The following is a 19,550-nucleotide window of genomic DNA, read 5'->3' on the forward strand; positions in this document are numbered from 1 at the left end:
AGGTCTAAAAAACCTGGCTGCTTTTCTATGTAAGCTTGATAAAAGCTTGTTGTTTTTTTTACAAAATAGGCTTGCGTCAGCATTGCACTACCCTGACCTTGGAGTAAGAGTGTCTGGCTGTCTTTGATTAATATTTCACTTTACAGATACCAGTTATCCAAAAGATTTTCTAAAGAATAACGTGTACAATCTGCCCAGAATGCTTAAAGAAACTGAATTAGAAACTACATAAAGTGTTTTTACTTTATGAAAAGATACTCAACATTCATATAAACCTGAATTTGAAGGTACTTTGCCCATCCTTTTTGTATGGAAAGTAATAACTGCATACAAATATTACATTATAGGAAACCAGTGTGGTGCAGCCTGTATGTCACATTTCTGGCATTGAAAGGTCATAAAACTGATTTAACTGATACAGGGAGGATCATCTTGGTGTAAGGGTTTCATCTGGTGGTAAGGGCTCTTAAAATACATTGTACCTGAGCACCTCCCTGTCTTTAATATATTTTTCCTCACAACATCCCCATGAAGTGGGGAAGTGCTATTATCCTCATTTCACAGATAGGGAACAGAACAACCGAGAGGCTAAGAGTCATATCCAACATAGCATAGGACGTCTATGGCATAGCAAGGAATTCAATCCAGGTCTTAAAAGTCTTAGGCAAATAATACCACTGGATCATCCTTCATGTTACAACTACCCCATAACTTTCTTGCTTTGATGTAGGGAGATGCAGCCCTTGACACTGGATACTCACAGAAATTCCAGATCTTCTGCATCCAAAGTTTCACTGTACCGTTCCCCAATTTAGCAGCTTTATCTTAAATTACCACTTCTGTAAGTCACACAGTACTTTTGACTACTAACATAAAATAGATTGATTTGAGAAAGAATAAAGATTTAACTAGAAACAAGAGAGCAGTGGAAACGAGATGATAATACAAACTGAAATCATAACACATTAATCCAGGTCTACATTTATCAATAATGTTTCCCATCTAATGTAGGCTTTTTCTTCCCTATCCCAAGTTCAGTCTGTTGCAGAGATGCCTGGTATCAGAAAAATCAGAGTTCAAGTCATTTTTGAAAGCAACACTCTCTACCAGGGGTTTTCCAGTGACTGGATCCAGAACATCTTTCTTTATACTCTGTTATAAAGAAAACTGTCTTTATTTCTGTCTGTTGTAATGTTCTTTTTCACTGGTAAATAGTTGTGATTGTTGGGCAGTGCCTCTAATGGCTTTCCATTGGGTTTTTTTGGGAGGAGGGAGCAAAGCTGATCAATTGAGTCTTGCTTTACCTCAGTGGCTGAATATGAAGGAGTCCCCAACTTACTACTGCTTGGATGGGCCATACTCCGTGTTGTAAACAAACTCAGGAAATAAAAGTTTTATAAATGTAGGACAGCTGAAAAATCAAATGAGATCAGGTCAAAGTCTGTTTATACCACCCATGTGTTTCTATTTAGAGAGACCAGAACGGATTAACATACTATGGCTAGACTCTGATTTAAGGCATAGTCTGAGGAAGTGGCGGTAGACTAGGCCTAGAAGGCATTGTGAATCAGAAATGTATCTCAGTGTCACAATTTCTCCCCTGTTTCCTTCTGGGTTCCAGGGGATAGTAGTTAACTGCTAGCCTATATTAGATACTGTTAATAGTGAGTTTGGGATTAAAAAGGTTTAGATAAATGTTTCTTACCTTTATGAAAGACACAACACAAGTTACTCTGGAGAACCTGTATAAGAATGTTCCCCAGACAAGATGAAAACATCTCTTTAGATTTTCTTGTTCTGCCTCACAACAGTGATTATGTTGGCCAGCAAGTATGGAGATGAAGTCAAAGCTCTACCCATTACCCACATATTCTGTTGGGGGCATAAGAAGCCCTTACCTCCAGCCCTGCTCACTGCTGTGTGAATGGACTTAGAGTCTGGGAAACCCATGCAGGAATGTATTAAAGGGATTCTTATTCTCTCTTACTTCTTGGTATGAGGTGTATAATCTGAGTGAGAATTTATAGTAAGGAAAAGGGTAGTGGAAGCAAGGGTAGAAATGCCAAATCAAATTCTGAAATCAGAGAATGTTGAAATAATTGTAAGGAAATACTAGCTAGAAAGTCAAACGCTAACATTATATTTGTTTTTTAGACTAGCATGGTCTCTTTTTAATTTGGGGTCAAAGTTGTCTTTGATCAAATGTCAAAGGTTATAACTCAGAGTGAGCCATTCTGTAGACACCTTAGATTATATTCCTTATGGATAAATACTTCATGAGATATGTTTTTAGTGTCATGAATTCATCAGGGCTGAAGTGAGAGCTAGTTACAAAGAAGGGGGACTGTGGCGGGGTAGCCCCGCCCCTCCCGGAAACCGCCGGGGCGCCGCGACCACGGGGGAAGGACTCACCCCCCGTAGGGGAGCGGATCCCGGCCCGTCCTTCCCGAACGGGGGGGCCGGCACACCGGCCGGGTGACGAGCCGGGGCCGGCCGGCAGCGCAGGGAGGGGGCGGGGCCAAGCGGACGTGATAGAAACGTCACAGGGAGGACGGCCCTGGGAGGGGCCGGAGACTGACGAGGGGGGTGACGTAATCTGCCTGCGACCGGCGGGCAGCTCAAAAAGCCGGAGGGGACCAGCCAAAGGGGGAAACGCGGAGGAGCCGCATCCCCCCCGCGAACCGGCGAGGGGCCAGCATTACTGGAGGCCCTGGGCAGGCCCAGAGGAAGGGCCCAGGTGAGCCTGTGGGACCTAAGGGGGAAGAAGCAGCCCAGGGCGGGGACGCGGACCCTGAGGGCAGGGGAGTTTAGGGGTCTCGACCCCCCCTGCTAGGTGGGGGAGCATTTTCCCCGACCTTAGGGCCCTGGGCTGGGGTCCGGAGAGAGGGCGGGCCCGGACCCCCTTCCCCCGTCTAACCGCCTATCCAAACCAATCGAAACCGGTCGCGTCAAGGCATTGATAACGGGAAAACCGAGGGGGGCGGACGTAAGCCCCTCCGCACAGGGGGGGATCCCCTACACGTGGTGGAGAATGTGGGCATAGTGGACCCCGAAACGGGGGTTCGGATAAGGGAAAGGATTAACAAAGTATTGATCACCAGGAGACAATGGAAGCCAATAAAATTCTGGAATGGTGGACAGAGACCCAGAAGGTACAACAGCAGCAACAGATGCAGGCGCTGCAACAGCTCCTCAACCAGCTCCAGGAGCGCCAGGAGCAGATGGCGCGAGGCGCCCCAACGACGGTACCGGGGGCGGTAGCGGGGTCTGGAGGAGGAGAGGGGGTCGGCACCCAATTGCCCATAAGGCTGACGAAACTAGGGCCGGAAGATGACCCCGAGGCATTTCTGGTTACGTTCGAGAGGGTGGCCGCCGCCGCGAAGTGGCCACCCGAGCATTGGGCCACCCTTCTCGCACCTTACCTGTCGGGGCCGGCCCAGCTAGCATACCGAGGGATGTCCGCCAGCGATGCCTTATGTTATTATAAAGTTAAAGAGGCTATTTTGGACCAATTAGGGGTAACCCCCGAGACTCACCGCCGGCGGTTTAGAGAGGCCAGGTACGACTCCCGCGAGCGACCACGGGCGGTGGCGCAACGAGTTAAGGAAGCGGGGATGAGATGGCTTGAACCCGAGACTAAGACGGGGGCTCAGGTGGCAGACCTCGTGATACTTGAACAATATGTCAGCATCCTCCCCGCGGAAGGGCAGCGGTGGGTCCGGCGGCACCTTCCGGAGACCTTGGATGAAGCGGTGACCCTCATGGAACACTACCTAGCCGCAGAAGGGCCTGAGGGGAAAGGAGCCGCTGGGGCACCGAGAGAACACCGAAAGAACGAGGCTGGGACGGGTAAGCCCACGGGAACCCAGCGGGCTGGGGAAAGCGCCGGGAGTTCCTTGGGCCCCCTCCCGACGAGGAGGTTGGCACCTCGGTGGAACAGGCCGATCGGTGAGACCAGGGGAGACCGGGCGACCGAAACGAGGCCGGGCACCCCGCCACCCGAGGGAGCCCCGAAGGTGGTCTGCTATCAGTGCGGCCAGGAGGGCCACTACAAGCGGGACTGCACCCTGATGGACTGCACCTTTGGACAGAGGCGGGCTGGGAGCTCGGACAGGAAGGCGGCCGGCGCAGCTCAGGTAATTAAACGACTGTGGGTTAATGGGAACCCGGTGGAGGCTATCCTTGACTCGGGATGCGGGCAAACCATAGTCCGAAGGGATGTGATACTTCCCGGGCGGGCCCGGGGTGCCCCCATAGCCCTCCGGTGCGTCCACGGAGACATTCACTACTACCCTACGACCCGGGTACGGATAGGGGACGGGGAGTTGGAAGGAGACTGTGTAGTCGCCGTCGGCCCCAAGTTAGCATACCCCCTCCTGCTGGGGCGGGATTGGCCCGGCCTGAAGCGGCTCCTAGGACAGTGGGATAGCGGAGGACATCCTAAAAGGGAGCCAGAAACTGGGCAGGGGACCTTGGTAGCCCAAGGAGAGCAAGATGAGGGGGGGGCCGAGTCAGTAAGGGGCCCGGACGCCGGGACACCACCCACCGTCCGTCTTGACGTAGAAGAAGGGGACTTCCTCACTCAACAACGCGAGGACCCCACCCTACGGGCAGCCTGGGAGCAGGTGCGCACTACAAGCGAGACGCAGGAGGGGGACCAGCCCAATCAGCCGGACGGGCCACGATTTGAGGTAAAAGAGGACCGCCTGTACCGGGTGTCTGCGGGGGAACTCCCTGGGGAAGAAAGGTGGCAGCTGTTAGTCCCAAGACCGTACCGGTGGAAGGTCCTGGAATTGGCCCACGAACACCCGTGGGCCGGGCACCTGGGCCGGGAAAAAACCCAACAGAAGATACTCCAGAGGTTCTATTGGCCGGGGGTGTACCAGGAGGTCAAGAATTTCTGTAACTCCTGCCCCCAGTGCCAAAGAACGGCCGGGGGCCGGGTCCCGCCGGCTCCCCTGGTGCCTCTGCCGGTGGTAGGGACCCCCTTTGAGAGGGTAGCATTAGACCTGGTAGGGCCGCTCGAGAAATCTGGGCGCGGACATAATTACATCCTGGTCATCGTAGACTACGCCACCCGGTGCCCCGAGGCAGTGCCCCTGAAAAGAGCCACCGCCCCCGCCATAGCGGAAGCATTAGTTAAGCTATTCTCGTGGGTCGGGCTGCCCCGGGAGTTATTGACAGACCAGGGGACGAATTTAACGTCGAAGGTTATGACGGAACTGTGTAAGGTCTTGCAGATCAGGAAGCTCCGGACGTCAGTATATCACCCCCAAACCGACGGGCTGGTGGAGCGATTCAACTGCACATTGAAGGGGATGCTGCGGAAGTTCGCACAAGAGGAACCCCGGGAATGGGATAAGCTGCTGCCCGCGCTGATGTTCGCCGTCAGAGAGGTACCGCAGGCGTCGCTCGGGTACTCCCCCTTCGAGCTATTATACGGGCGGCGACCGAGGGGGATCCTGGACCTCGTAAAGGAGGGATGGGAAACGTCAGTATCGCCTGCCTTGGGGGCCGCCCAGTACGTACAGAAACTGAGGGGGACCCTCCACGACCTAGCGGGCCGGGCCCGAGCGAACCTAGAGAAGGCGCAAGAAGGGCAGAAGGCCTACTATGACCGAAAGGCGCAGGTGAGGGAGTTCGAACCAGGCGAGCAGGTTCTGCTGTTGCTGCCTAGCGGGGAGTCCAAGCTCCTGGCCCACTGGCAGGGACCCTTCCGGGTAATCAGGAAACTCGGCCCGGTCGACTATGAGGTTCGGGTAGACGGGAACCGCCGGGCAACCCAAATCTACCATGTCAACCTCTTAAAGAAGTGGCATCCACGGGAGGCCCTCCTGGTTGACCCCCGGGACACCGACATTGAGCTGGGCCCGTGGGGGGAGCCGGAGGTGAGGATCGAGGGCATACGGGTCGGAGAAGAGCTCCCGGGCCCAAAGCGAGAACAGCTGCACCACCTTCTCGACCAGTTCAGGACGGTCCTAACCAGCCGACCCGGACAGACCTCGCTAGTACAACACAAGATCGAGACTGAACCCGGCAGAGTGGTAAGAGATAATATGCGCCCCCTTCCCCGGAAGTTATGGGGCACGGTGAAGGAAGAACTCCAAGCCATGTTGGAGTGGGGGGTCATACAGGAATCTCGTAGCGAATGGCGAAGTCCCATCGTTTTGGTGCCCAAAACAGATGGATCAACGAGGTTCTGCATTGACTTCCGTAAAGTTAATGCGATTTCGCGATTTGACGCATACCCCATGCCGCGGATAGATGAGTTACTGGGACGCCTGGGGAGGGCCGCCTATTTGTCGACCCTCGATTTAACGAAAGGGTATTGGCAGATCCCCCTCTCCCCCGAAGCCCAGGCGAAAACGGCGTTCGCCACCCCCTTTGGGTTGTACCAATTCAAAAACATGCCGTTCGGACTGCACGGGGCTGCTGCGACCTTTCAGAGACTCATGAACCAGGTCTTAAGGGATCATCAGGACTACGCAGCGGCTTATATTGATGATATTGTGATATTCAGTGAGTCCTGGGAGAAACACTTAGAGCACATTACGAGTGTATTAAGGGCACTGATGGAAGCGGGACTCACGGCCAACCCAAAGAAATGCCAATTTGGGAGGGCCGAAGTTTCGTATCTGGGGTACACGGTAGGGAGAGGGAAGCTGAAGCCCCTAGTAGATAAGGTCCAGGCGGTACGGGAACACCCCACCCCGACGACAAAGAGGAAAGTACGGCAGTTCCTGGGATTGGCGGGCTATTATAGACGGTTCATCCCGAATTTTTCCTCCGTAGCCGCGCCACTGACAGACCTCACAAGGAAAGGGCAACCCGAGAGGGTGAGGTGGACCGCGGCGTGCGACGACGCGTTTCAGGAGCTGAAAGACCGGTTGGTCCGGGCCCCGGTGCTGGCCCAGCCCGACTTTAACAAACCTTTTACCTTACAGACCGACGCGTCAGAAGTGGGGTTGGGGGCGGTACTGACGCAAGAGGAGGAGGGACAGGAGCATCCCATCCTCTATTTGAGTCGTAAACTGTTCCCTCGGGAGAAGGGATATGCAACAATTGAAAAGGAGGCATTGGCCCTCAAGTGGGCTGTCGATTCACTAAGATACTTTCTTTTAGGCGATGAATTTACCGTGGTGACGGACCACGCCCCGCTGCAATGGATGCAGCAAATGAAGGACACTAACCCACGGATCTTGAGATGGTACCTCAGCTTACAGCCATACAAATTCCGAGTTGTGCACCGCCCGGGGTCCGCCAACGGGAACGCGGACTGGCTATCCCGGTCAGCGGCAAACACAGAGACCAGAACCGCGAGTATGGCACCGGACTTAAGGGGGAAGGTGTGTGGCGGGGTAGCCCCGCCCCTCCCGGAAACCGCCGGGGCGCCGCGACCACGGGGGAAGGACTCACCCCCCGTAGGGGAGCGGATCCCGGCCCGTCCTTCCCGAACGGGGGGGCCGGCACACCGGCCGGGTGACGAGCCGGGGCCGGCAGATAGTGCAGGGAGGGGGCGGGGCCAAGCGGACGTGATAGAAACATCACAGGGAGGACGGCCCTGGGAGGGGCCGGAGACTGACGAGGGGGGTGACGTAATCTGCCTGCGACCGGCGGGCAGCTCAAAAAGCCGGAGGGGACCAGCCAAAGGGGGAAACGCGGAGGAGCCGCATCCCCCCCGCGAACCGGCGAGGGGCCAGCATTACTGGAGGCCCTGGGCAGGCCCAGAGGAAGGGCCCAGGTGAGCCTGTGGGACCTAAGGGGGAAGAAGCAGCCCAGGGCGGGGACGCGGACCCTGAGGGCAGGGGAGTTTAGGGGTCTCGACCCCCCCTGCTAGGTGGGGGAGCATTTTCCCCGACCTTAGGGCCCTGGGCTGGGGTCCGGAGAGAGGGCGGGCCCGGACCCCCTTCCCCCGTCTAACCGCCTATCCAAACCAATCGAAACCGGTCGCGTCAAGGCATTGATAACGGGAAAACCGAGGGGGGCGGACGTAAGCCCCTCCGCACAGGGGGGGATCCCCTACAGGGACCCTTTGCCAAAGCGTGTAGCCCATTTCAGTAAGTTTATCAGTTGTTTTGCTCAAGGACAGAAAGTTGATTATTTTTGTTTGTTTAAAGGACAGTTACACTATACTGCTATTATTTAGTTTAATAAGTACAATTGTAGTGGGAACAAAAACAACTTTGTCATACAGAAAAACAGTAATTTTTATGTTTCTAAAACCAAGAAATGTAATTTTATCTTTCTTGCTAACACTGTTTCTATTGCTAATTTAATTCCTTGCACATCACTGTTAAATTTTTTTTATTCTGTAAAATCCTGGAGTGCAACATGAGGCAACATTTTATTTCCCAAGAGGATGCTGTACTTTTGCCAGGCACTCATTGCAGGAAACAACATAGTATAAGCATGAATAAAAATCTGGTGATTTATGGGAGTGACATCATTCCCTTTGCTTTCATTGGTGGAAACGGGTAATTATTTCACAGATGTGATATCCATGAATTTCTAGATTCCACCGGTGAGTTGCTCTGTGGTTTATGACATAACTTGTTCTATAGTTAATGCAGATTTTTCTCAATTCCCTACAGGATTTCATGGGAAAAATGCTGATTCTGATCTCACCTGCATACAATGGTAGACATCTGGAGTTACTCAACTGGTGCCAATAAAGTTACTCTGGATTGAAACTTGGGGAACTGAGATAAGGATTTAAATCCTATGTATTTTTATCATGGCAGCCCCTGCAGAGATCTAAAACTCTTGAAGTCTTTAGTGTGACTATTTTGCTTTTACGTGAGAACCTACACCTATTATACCACTATTTTCTTTTTTCATATAGCACTTTTACTCCAAAAGAAAATTGAAGTATTATATATAGAGAGCGAGTACAGCACCATTGATATACAGCTGTTTCTGAAATATTGCACACTACATATTAATTGGGAAGAGGATATTTCGATGATGGACTCTGGTAGAACAAAAAGTGTCATGGGATATCTAGTGACCCTGCAGAGCAGACACAATGTATTCCTCCCCTCTCTCCAATGTTCCACCTGACATACCACATCAATTAATTGGATCTGTGCTGTAGCTGAGAACAATAGTGAGATTCGCCTACCACTAGTTGCGCACAATTTACAAAGGGGCTGCACCAGCACCACCCTATTTTGCTACTTTTAGGACATTGATTTCAATCACAGTCCCTAACAGACACTCTACCTACCCTCCAACCTAACTCCCAATCCGTCTCTTAGGGCATCTACACAGTACCCTAAACTGGAAATAAGATATGCAATTTGCACTACACAAATTTAGAATCCATTTCAAATAGCTTATTTTGAAATTTGGCATGTCTACATGGCACCAAATTTCAAAATAACATTCTCTTTCAAGCCATCTCTTATCCCTCGTGCAACGAGGTTTACCAGGATGGTGAAATAACGTGCCCATTATTTCAAAAAATATTTTGAAATAATGCCCAGCTTGTGTAGACACTTGTGTAGCTATTTTGGGAAACTTCCAGTATCCTAAAATAGCCATGCTGTGTAGACATACCCTAAGGATGTGTCTATTCAACAGGGCTTAACTCAAAATAAGCTATGCAAATTGAGCTATATCAATTGCATAGCTTATTTTAAAATAGCTTACTTCGAAATTGGGAGCGTCTACACAGCACTTGGTTTGAAATAGAGCACTCTTCCTCCAACTTCCCTTATTCCTCGTACAATGAAAGTTACAAGAGTCAGAGTAAGAAGTCTTCCAGCTTGACCGTATTTTGACATTATTTGGAAATAACTGCCTGCTGTGTAGATGTGGACTAACTTATTTTAAAATAATGTTGCTGTGTAGACATATCCTTACTTGACTTGTCTGTTTGTTGCTCTTGACTTGTCTGTTTGTTGCATCCATTGCCTCGTCTGAGGCTTTATGGTGGTGCTGTAATCTATGGTAGAGCTCTAGTCTGGTTACCATGGACTTCACTGTTGTGCTTTAGACACTTTTTTTTTTTTTTGATAATCTGGGCCCAGACTGTTGAAATGTGTTAGTTTACTGAGAGACTGACATCTCCAGTACAATTCACTGGCTTTGCCACAAACGCTACAACAGTAATTTTGTTTACTGGTCCTCACTAATGTGCTGCTTCCAAAATGTTTGTGTCTTTGTTTTAAATAGCAGTTAAATATTAGAAACATCATTTGAGCAATTATATACTATACAGGTGAGCCTTGTGCCAAATGTTGAAATTTTTACATACTGCAATGTCATGAATGACATAGTGATTGTATTTTTTATGCTGTAGTACCTGCAAATAAAAATATGTAGCTGAATTTTCAGAAGCCCAAACAAATGTGTCCCTCAAAAGAGAGATCACTCTTGAAAATTTAGGCTATGGTATATAAGTTTTCAGAATTTGTTTTTTTTTCAAGTGCTTTCTTTGGATATTGCCCTGTGCATACAAGGAAAGAAGATCTCTCACAGATGCATCTATTATGGTCTTTAATCTTCTATCCTGTAGAATCAAATGATAATCTTCTGTCAGTGTTTTCCCATAGTTCTGTTTTGCAAATACAGCAATATAATGGTTTCATCCGTTGAGATGTATTTACAGATGATGACATATTTGGCAGAATCCGCATTTGCCTTGTTCCTTATAGGTCTGCTCAGTCCCAAAGTGTTTCAGTGGCTGCTGGTCTGTAGAAAAATCTGTAAGATTTGCAGGCTATGCAGATGCAGAAACACTTTCCCCTCGTCTCTCAGAATATCAATTATTGGCTTTATAAGAATATCCAAATTTAATTCCTCTCCTTAATGTGGTCTAGTTTCATTTAAATATATGGAAACAATGAGGATCATACCCGCTGCATCACCTGTCATTTTAATGTGCACTGAAGCATATTAATCTCTGACTGACAGTCAGCTTTTGTAGAAAGCTAGGCTCTCTTTACCCCAGTGAACCCAATGAGTCAAGTTTTGTTTTGTGTAGCAGGGAGAAAGGAAGTTTTGAAAACCATTAGTACAGTAGTGGCTTTAAGTCTTGAAGTGGATCTGGAAATTAGTCGAGAGCCAGTTGTGTCTTCAGATCACTGATGCAGTTTTGGCTTTGTGGCTTAATGGATAGGCTGTGGCATGCTGAACTTGCTGTGCTTTAGCGCAGGGTCTGCAATTAGTACCAGGGAAAGTACGCTACAGTAGTATAGCATGGCAAACATGACTCATCAGAATTAGGTCTTCAAATGAGATGAATGCAGTCTTAGAATCATAGGACTGGAGGGGACCTTTAGAGGTCTTCAGGTCCAGTTCCCTGCCCTCATGGCAGGACCAAGCACCATCCAGAAGTATTGGACCTGACGTTTTTCACTACTGTTGCTACTTCTGCATATAGTAATAATGAGCCCAGTAGCATTACATGATACCATATTTTAACAGTGCCCACAGAGGGTTATTTCACTGCTTTAGCTTGCTCCTTGAATCAATTGCCTCTGTCATGTTCAGTCTGAGTTTGACCGAGGTGAGTTTCAGCCACGTACAAATGATACATAGTTAGACTTTAGACCAGCAGTTCTCAGTCTGTGGCCTGTGGGCCTTTTACAGCCCAGTCAGCCCATGTGACATCCTCAGGGCCATACTGGTAGTATATGTATTGTGTAAATGCAGTCCACATAACACAGAGAGCTGCATATGCCACCTACAATGATAAATAGGTTGAGAACTATTGCTTGAGGCACTTGGTGATCTAGTTGATGATGGTGGATCTGTTTGTGGAGGACAGCTGGATGCTACTGGAATATTGGTGACACAGAAGCCTATAGTATTTAATGAACTTTCTTAGGTAGCTCACATATATTAAATGTGACAGAAGACAAGATTAGGATGTTTTTCTTTTTAAGCTAGGCTATGTCAAAGAGGAATGAGCAAAGGCATCGGAGTGCTTCACTGTTCACTAGTACTAGATGTTTTCTCTATGTGAGACAGCAGCTTCTTGTGACCGTGTCAAAAGGAACTGAGAGATCCAATAATACAAGTATGGATGGGTATGTCTACACTGCATCCCTAGTTTGGACTAGGGATGCAAATGGAGACTACTGAAGTAGTTAATGAAGAGGGGATTTAACGGAACACGTTAGTTCGGACTAAAATCCTTAGTCCGAACTAACGTTACTCCGGCGCGCATTTCCTGGTTCGAATCAGCTGTGATTCAAACTAGCGCGCCGGCGAGATCATGTTAATGAAGCACGGGATATTTAAATCCCCGCTTCATTAACTACTTCAGTCGTCTCCATTTGCATCCCTAGTCCGAACTAGGGATGCAGTGTACACGTACCCGAAGATTGTTCTCTGGCCATTGCTATGAAATTGCCTGCTAGTAGCACCAGAGTTCTCTTAATATATCACAGTTTGCATCATGATACTGAAGTGTCTAAGATGTTGGAGAACCTTAATTATTGCTGGAGTTTGTTTCCCCAATATTTACTGAGTAATTTTGTTAAGTAAGATAGGTTGGAGACAGGGCCGTTGTTTGGAAGCACACTGATGTCAAGTGATGACTGAGATCTGGGCAGAGTATTGCATTGTCTGCAAGGTGGTCTCCATGCACTCTGGGGGTATGTCTACACTGCCACCCTAGTTTGAACTAGGATGGCTAATGTAGGCATTCAAACTTGCAAATGAATCCTGGGATTTAAATATCCTGGGCTTCATTTGCATGTTCCCGGGTGCCGCCATTTTTAAATGCCCCGTAGTTCAAACTACCTGCCCGCAATCACACGCGGCACGGACTAGGTAGTTTGAATTATAGCTCCTAATTTGAATTACCATTAAACCTCCTTGCAGGAGGAATAACGGTAGTTTGAATGAAGAGCTTTAATTCAAACTACCTAGTCCGTGCTGCGTGTAGCTGCGGGCAGTCGAACTACAGGGCATTTAAAAATGGCGGCGCCCAGGAACATGCAAATGAAGCCCGGGATATAAATACACTAAGAGCTGGTGGGCAGGAAGCCTAGCTTCTACTACATTTAAACTGCAGAGATGCAGTAGGACTGGGTCCCAGACTCCGTGTGAACCAGGCCTGAGCAAGCCTGGCTCAGTCTGAGTCCAGGAGCTACCCATGCTGCAGCTCTGCAGTTGAAATGTACTAAGAGCCGGGCTGCCTGTCTGCCTAGCTCTTAGTACATTTAAACTGCAGAGGTGCAGCGGGGGTAGGTCCTGAACCCGGCACGAACTGGGACTGAACCAATTGGAGCAGCTGACTGGAGCAGTCTCTGCCTGTGGCGAGTTTGGGCCTGCTCAGAGAGGCAGCAGCAAGTGGGTGCAGGGAGGGCAGGTAGCACCACGGAGATGGTGCTGGGGGGAACTGGCTTTTAAGATTATATGCAGCCTTGATGGTTCTAGTATTGAGCTTTACTGACATATACATAACATCACACCCTTGCATTACCAAAACCAAACAGATATACAAATTAACATGAGGATCACTTTTGAGAGGATACATAAAATTCACCATAAATTCAGAACATACACACAGTCACTACTAACTATTACAGTTGGAGACCTGGTATCTTGATGGGACTCAAGGCTGTAATTATATTTACCTTGTTGAGCATTTAAACAAATACGAGGGCCTTGATGAACATCAGTTGAGCAAATATAACCACAGTCTTGTTCCCATACACAGGCTTCTAAATTGATTCCATGGTATTCCCTTTTACTTTTGAGTGCTCACTGAGGAATGGCCACTAGGGTAATTTCAGTGTTATTGGTGATAACCTAATAAACCTAATAAAACAAGTGGATAGACCCATCTAACACTCACATTGACAGTGGTGAGAATATGCCCTATGATCTGATTGGTGTCCTCATTATGGGTGAAATCTAGAAGCCTCCACCACTGATGAGGCTGTCTTTCAAAGGAGGTTACCTCCTTAACCAGCATGTGGGGTTTTTTGTTTTAACTCAATAGGGATGGCTCCATGATATCCCAGTCTGAAAATACCTGTGGCTACAGTTTGGAGCCAGGCTTGGGCCTGTATACAAGTCAGGACCCATGAAACATTAGTCTGCAAGATGCCCAAAACATTGACTATGTGAAACTGACTTTCATTCTGGGCTGAGAACCATCCCTTCATGATTGAAGTTATCTCATAATTAAAATCTCCAATATGGTTCAAAGGGGTCATCAGGGGTTCCGCTAAAGTTGCTATGTGTTGTTCCACATTATTAATGCATTGAACAAAGGTTCCTGTGCTCATAGCATTCATCACACCCAATCCACTACCAATTCCTCCCAAAATTTTGGCAGTCAAATGTCTCTTAGCCCTAGAATATTCCATGGCAATGCTTTTAATCCAAGCATTCCATCCCTTAGTCAGTGGATTTAGAAAAGGCTCACATTTGGGCTGACTGGACTGTGCCCGAAGTTGGAGATCTATAATGATTCTTGTAAAGGCATTCCTGGAGTTTATAATCAAGAGGCATTTAAAGTCTTGTTTTACCACAAGTGGCCCTATATGACTTATATGGGGTCTTGGAATTACCATTACCTCCATACGTTGTTTTGCTCCAAAGACACTTATCAGATCCCAAGTCCCAGAATCATTTACACTTACATTCATATCAAGGAAGCCTATACAACTAGCTTTTGGGCATAATTTGTTCATCCAAAGAACATAAACTATTGACAGTATGGGATATAGTACAGTGTGGCTTGCTCCAAGTAGAACTACAATTTAATAAGATATAAGATATAATAAGTCTTAGAAGGAGTGTGCAGTCTAGCCTTCATGGCAGGTGTGTAAAATCTGGCTTCCACATAGACCAAATGACGCCCCCATGCCATCTTTTCTCCTGCCTGCCTTTTGTGTCTCTGGTGCCCTCCTTCCTCCAGCACACCACTCCACCATCTCTGTGCATCTAGAGTAGAGAGAATACATATGCACCAGCAGCAGACACAATTTTCTACACTCTGGCTTCGTCTACACTGGCCCCTTTTCCGGAAGGGGCATGTTAATTTCAGCCATCGTAGTAGGGAAATGCGCGGGGGATTTAAATATCCCCCGTGGCATTTAAATAAAAATGTCCGCCGCTTTTTTCCGGCTTTTAGAAAAGCCGGAAAAGAGCGTCTACACTGGCCCCGATCCTCCGGAAAAAGCGCCCTTTTCCGGAGGATCTTATTCCTACTTTGACGAGTGTAAACGAGTGTAGACGAGCCCTCTGGGTCTTAGTGGTGCCCCCACCAGTCTGGCATCTGAGGCGGCCGCCTCAGTTTGCCTCATGGTAAGGCCAGCCCTGAATAGAACAATTACTTAAGGCAATAGCTCTCCTCTTTACCCCTGACTTCCTTTCCAAAGGTTCAGTTGACTGGAATGAAACCATTTTAATTTAGATTTCTTTTCCCCTTTTAATTCCACTTCATATACTGTTGGGCTGGCCTTATTGGTGAAATGCTGAGGCCCAATCCACCTTTCTCTGCACACCAGAAGCTGGGAAGACATCTCAAAGCTTAACCTCCAGCTCTGGCAGTGAGATGTTGAGAGAATTCACTTGACTCAATGCCATCTTCATGGTTGATTATAACCCTTGCAGGACAGACTCCTTGGAGCTCCTACTATTCAGTACAGCAACTTCTTTCTGGCCATATACCCTTCTGGTCGCTCAGATGAGTTCTGGCTCTCAGAATAGTAACTGCCTATGAAGTTCTGATGGGGCTGGTAAAATCTCAAGATCCCCTCTAGCAGTTTCCGTGAAGATTCAATCTCAGCTATCTGAATGCTGATGGGCCTTCCCCTGAATTATTCACTGGACATGCATTCCCTGGCAATAGCAGCCATGTCCCCTCTGCCTAGACCAGGCTGGACATACACTTTTGTAGCCCAATCCGCAGCCATATCCCAATTTAAGGGGCCATCAATTTTCCAACTGCTCAGGTCTTAGGTTTAGTTTAGGTCTCGACTTCATGGGAAGTCTGTGTGGGTTTGCTAGACCCTGGACCATGGTCGTCATTGGTGCATTGCCTTCCTCTCCTGCTCTCATGTTAAAGGTGGGGCAGAGGGTATCTTTTCCTGTACCTCCCTTAGGATCCTGTTCAGAGCTGCTGCAGGAGCCACTACAGCTCCTTCCCAATGGATCCCTGCTAACAGCCCTCAGTAGCCCCTTGGTCTGCTGCAGCTTCCTCTGCACTCTCTGGAGGCTAGCCTAACAACTAGTGTGCTGCCCTGGTCATGACTGACTGGAGCGCAGCTCTTTTAGGAGCTCTCAAGTAGCTGCTTGGGATTTCTCCTGCTTTCGGTTTGCCTGATGGAGTTCCCTTTCCCTTTTGATAACCAGGTCACTGAGGTCAAGGACTGATATATCCAGCCTCCCAAATTTGAGCCACACAATTGGCATTCTGTGATTCTAAGTCCTCCACCCTGCCGCCCAATTTCTCCAACTCCAAGTCTTTGGCATTGATCTGCTGTTCAAACGGGGCCACCTGAGCTTCACTAAACTCATTCATCTCACTGCAAGCTATTAACGGGCCATAGGTCAATGCCATCTTTTTCTTGTCTTCCTTGGACCTGGGCTTGTCCAATACAAAACCTTCCCATTTTTCGACCAGGGTGGTATAAGCCTTCCCACCTCTGAGCAGCCCCCCGCCCACGGATTCTTGCCTTTCCCAAAGGAATCAACACAAAAGGCAAGAGATGTTTTATTTGTTGCTGGTAGCCAACCAGACTCTCCACACGTCCAGGCACTCATATTAGATAGAGCGGTTCCACCCAGATACGGACAGGTGACTTGTAGTCTCTCAGACACAACCCACTTGACTATAGGTTCCTTGGCACCCAGTGGTGGCTGAGTATAGCTGAATGGATAGTGGAATGGCTCTAGAAGTGTGGGGTTAGTCCTCCAGTACTGGGCTAGGAACTCTACCTGCCCTATACCAGTGATAGGATCCAGGCTAGCACAACCTAACAAACGGGTCCTATGCCCCAGCACACTGCCTGAGTAGTGCTTTCTTGTCACGGTCCGACCACTTGTTTTCTGAACCAGTAGGAAGAAAGTGCAGGCAAGCATTTTCTAGAAACAGACAGCACCCATGCTGTTTGGGCTCGCTGGAAGGATGCCATATCCTCCTGCTGCGCAACTTTAATGCTGCAGAAAACAGTATTCCTCCTGCACACAGGCCAGGCAGAGGTTTCCCTCAAAAGCTGCCCAACTGTCCTGGACATCCTTTCCAGTGGGAGATCATGACTGTTGGTAGCTACCCACCCTAGCCACACACTAGGTAGAGAGCCAGATGTTGCGGGAATCTATGGCACATTAGCTATTGGCCCAGTGGCCTACCTGCTAGCGAGTCTTCACACCAGTCCACCAACAAATGGCCTTCACAGCCCACCCTGCTGTTGCCACTCTGGTGCCCTCAGTAGTGACAAGCTTCCCACTCAGCCTGCTGGTTGTGTGCTAACAGAACTGAGAACAAAACAAAAATCAAATGAAAAATAGACTGTACAGCTAGGGAGTCCTGCCACGGTCACCAAAACTGCTGGCCTGAAACAGTTAGATCTACGATTTTACTGGTCAGAAGATGGGCTGTCTGCACTATCCTACCCCTTCTATCATCAATGTTTAGTGTAGCTGAGATGCAGGCAGATTAAATAAAACAACAAGATCTTTATTAGATAACAGAAATGGCTCGGATGTGAGCACAGATAGGGGATGAACCCCAGAGTCCACACCCTTACCATAGGGAAGCAAGACAATAAGGAGGGGCTAACCCATGTCCTGTAGACACTGAGATGATACAGGGGAGGACACAGGAATGCCAGGAACCTCTGGAACAGGTAAGTGGACTTCCCTTGATCTTCTATCCCACACTGTCCTGTGTGTGGTATGCAGACACTCCCTATCAGGTTTTGTGTGTGGATTTAAGTTAAAGGGTCCCTTCTAGATGTTATCTCCCCTGGCTCTAGCTCTTAGCAAGGCTGACTTACTGTGGGAGGGCTCTGTGCCCCACTGGGATGACTTGCTTGCACAGCATCCAGAAACACAGAGGGCTGTCAGAGTGACACATATTCCTCTATATACTTTCCAGTTGCTGGGCAGATTTACTATCACATGGCACTCCATGTCCCCGCCCTTTCTTCTGTTTTGGTACCAAAATCCTGGAAAAGAAGGGGCACCAAAATGGAGGCCAGGTTGTCCTTTTGCCAATTCAAGATGGAGAATCAAACAAAATGGCAGCCATATAAATCAAACATGTATTTAACCCATTTATTTCCAACAATGTGGGCTAAGCAGGACAGGTTGTGGACAGGAAGCTTACCTTCAACCCTGCCTCCTGCTGCCCCCTCCTTCTGGTCCCCATCTCAGGCCCCTTGCTGCCCTGTGGTATAACTGTTCCTGCTAGCAGCCCCCTCTCTTTCAGTGTTATGGAAAACAGTCACATTCCAGGCACATCTCACTGTCCTGGCACAACCAAACCCTTACCTTGCTTTAAGTTATAATAAGAGGACGCTTCATACCAAATATGGTGATCCTAGATCTTATCATTTAGGAGGAGTTCTTGAACACAACAGATAGATGGACAGACCCACTCACAGACAAACTCTAATATATAGTAAATAAATATCAAAGTTTGGTTTTGCATAAATATTAAACTAAGGTCTGATTCATACATTGAAGTCTTTCCATTGAGTACAGTGGACTCTTTGTTGGTATTTTTTAGATTCTTGAAGAACTAAAGTCTGTAGTTGTACTTAAAGTACAAGGATTAGGAACAGTGTATGAACATTGTTTCAGTAAAGAATCACAGTACACAGGTGGTTTATCAACAAAACAAGTGAATGCTCAACTAGAAAATTCAAAGCGCAAAAATTACATGGAGTACACATAGAAGCAATGGGTATGATAACATATACTACATTTTATGCCAAAACTAGGGAAAAAGCCTAGTCTTTTTGCAGATTTAAGTAAAGCAAAGAACTAAACAGATGGTAAATCATCACTCATGTAAACAAGCTAAGAATACAGAAAAAGATTAAACAAGATCTGCTGAAGATATGTAAGTACCAGAGTACATTATGCTAAATAACTTAAAAGCACACAGCTGTTCACATTGTAAAGATTGAAACTGTTAATAAGCTTGTGACCATCATAGCAAATTCTGGTGCTCATAATCTAATCAAACAACTCATTTTATCTAATTATATTTCACTAACTCTAGGTTACAGATATAAATATTTATCAACATTAGTACCAGAAGCCACTCACAGTCTTAAGAAATTTCCATGAACCTACTGAATTCTGAAATCAGTGTGGGGTTACTCTATTAACTGTGGATTAATGGTGTGTGTGAAATAATTACATGCAGAAAGAGCTTGTTTATCTTGGCTCACAACAAAATATTGTAGCACTTACTGTTTAATATTTCAGACTGCCACTCACTAAAATGGGAAGCGCTTTCCTTAGAAAAGATAACAATATTCAGTGAAGGGATGCTGAATAAGTCAGGAGTATTAAAAATGTTAATCCTGTTATCTGTAAATCACCAATTCAGACTGGGTGGTGTGTAG

This window comes from Pelodiscus sinensis, chromosome 5 (assembly GCF_049634645.1).
Source record: "Pelodiscus sinensis isolate JC-2024 chromosome 5, ASM4963464v1, whole genome shotgun sequence".
In the NCBI taxonomy this organism is placed as follows: Eukaryota; Metazoa; Chordata; order Testudines; family Trionychidae; genus Pelodiscus; species Pelodiscus sinensis.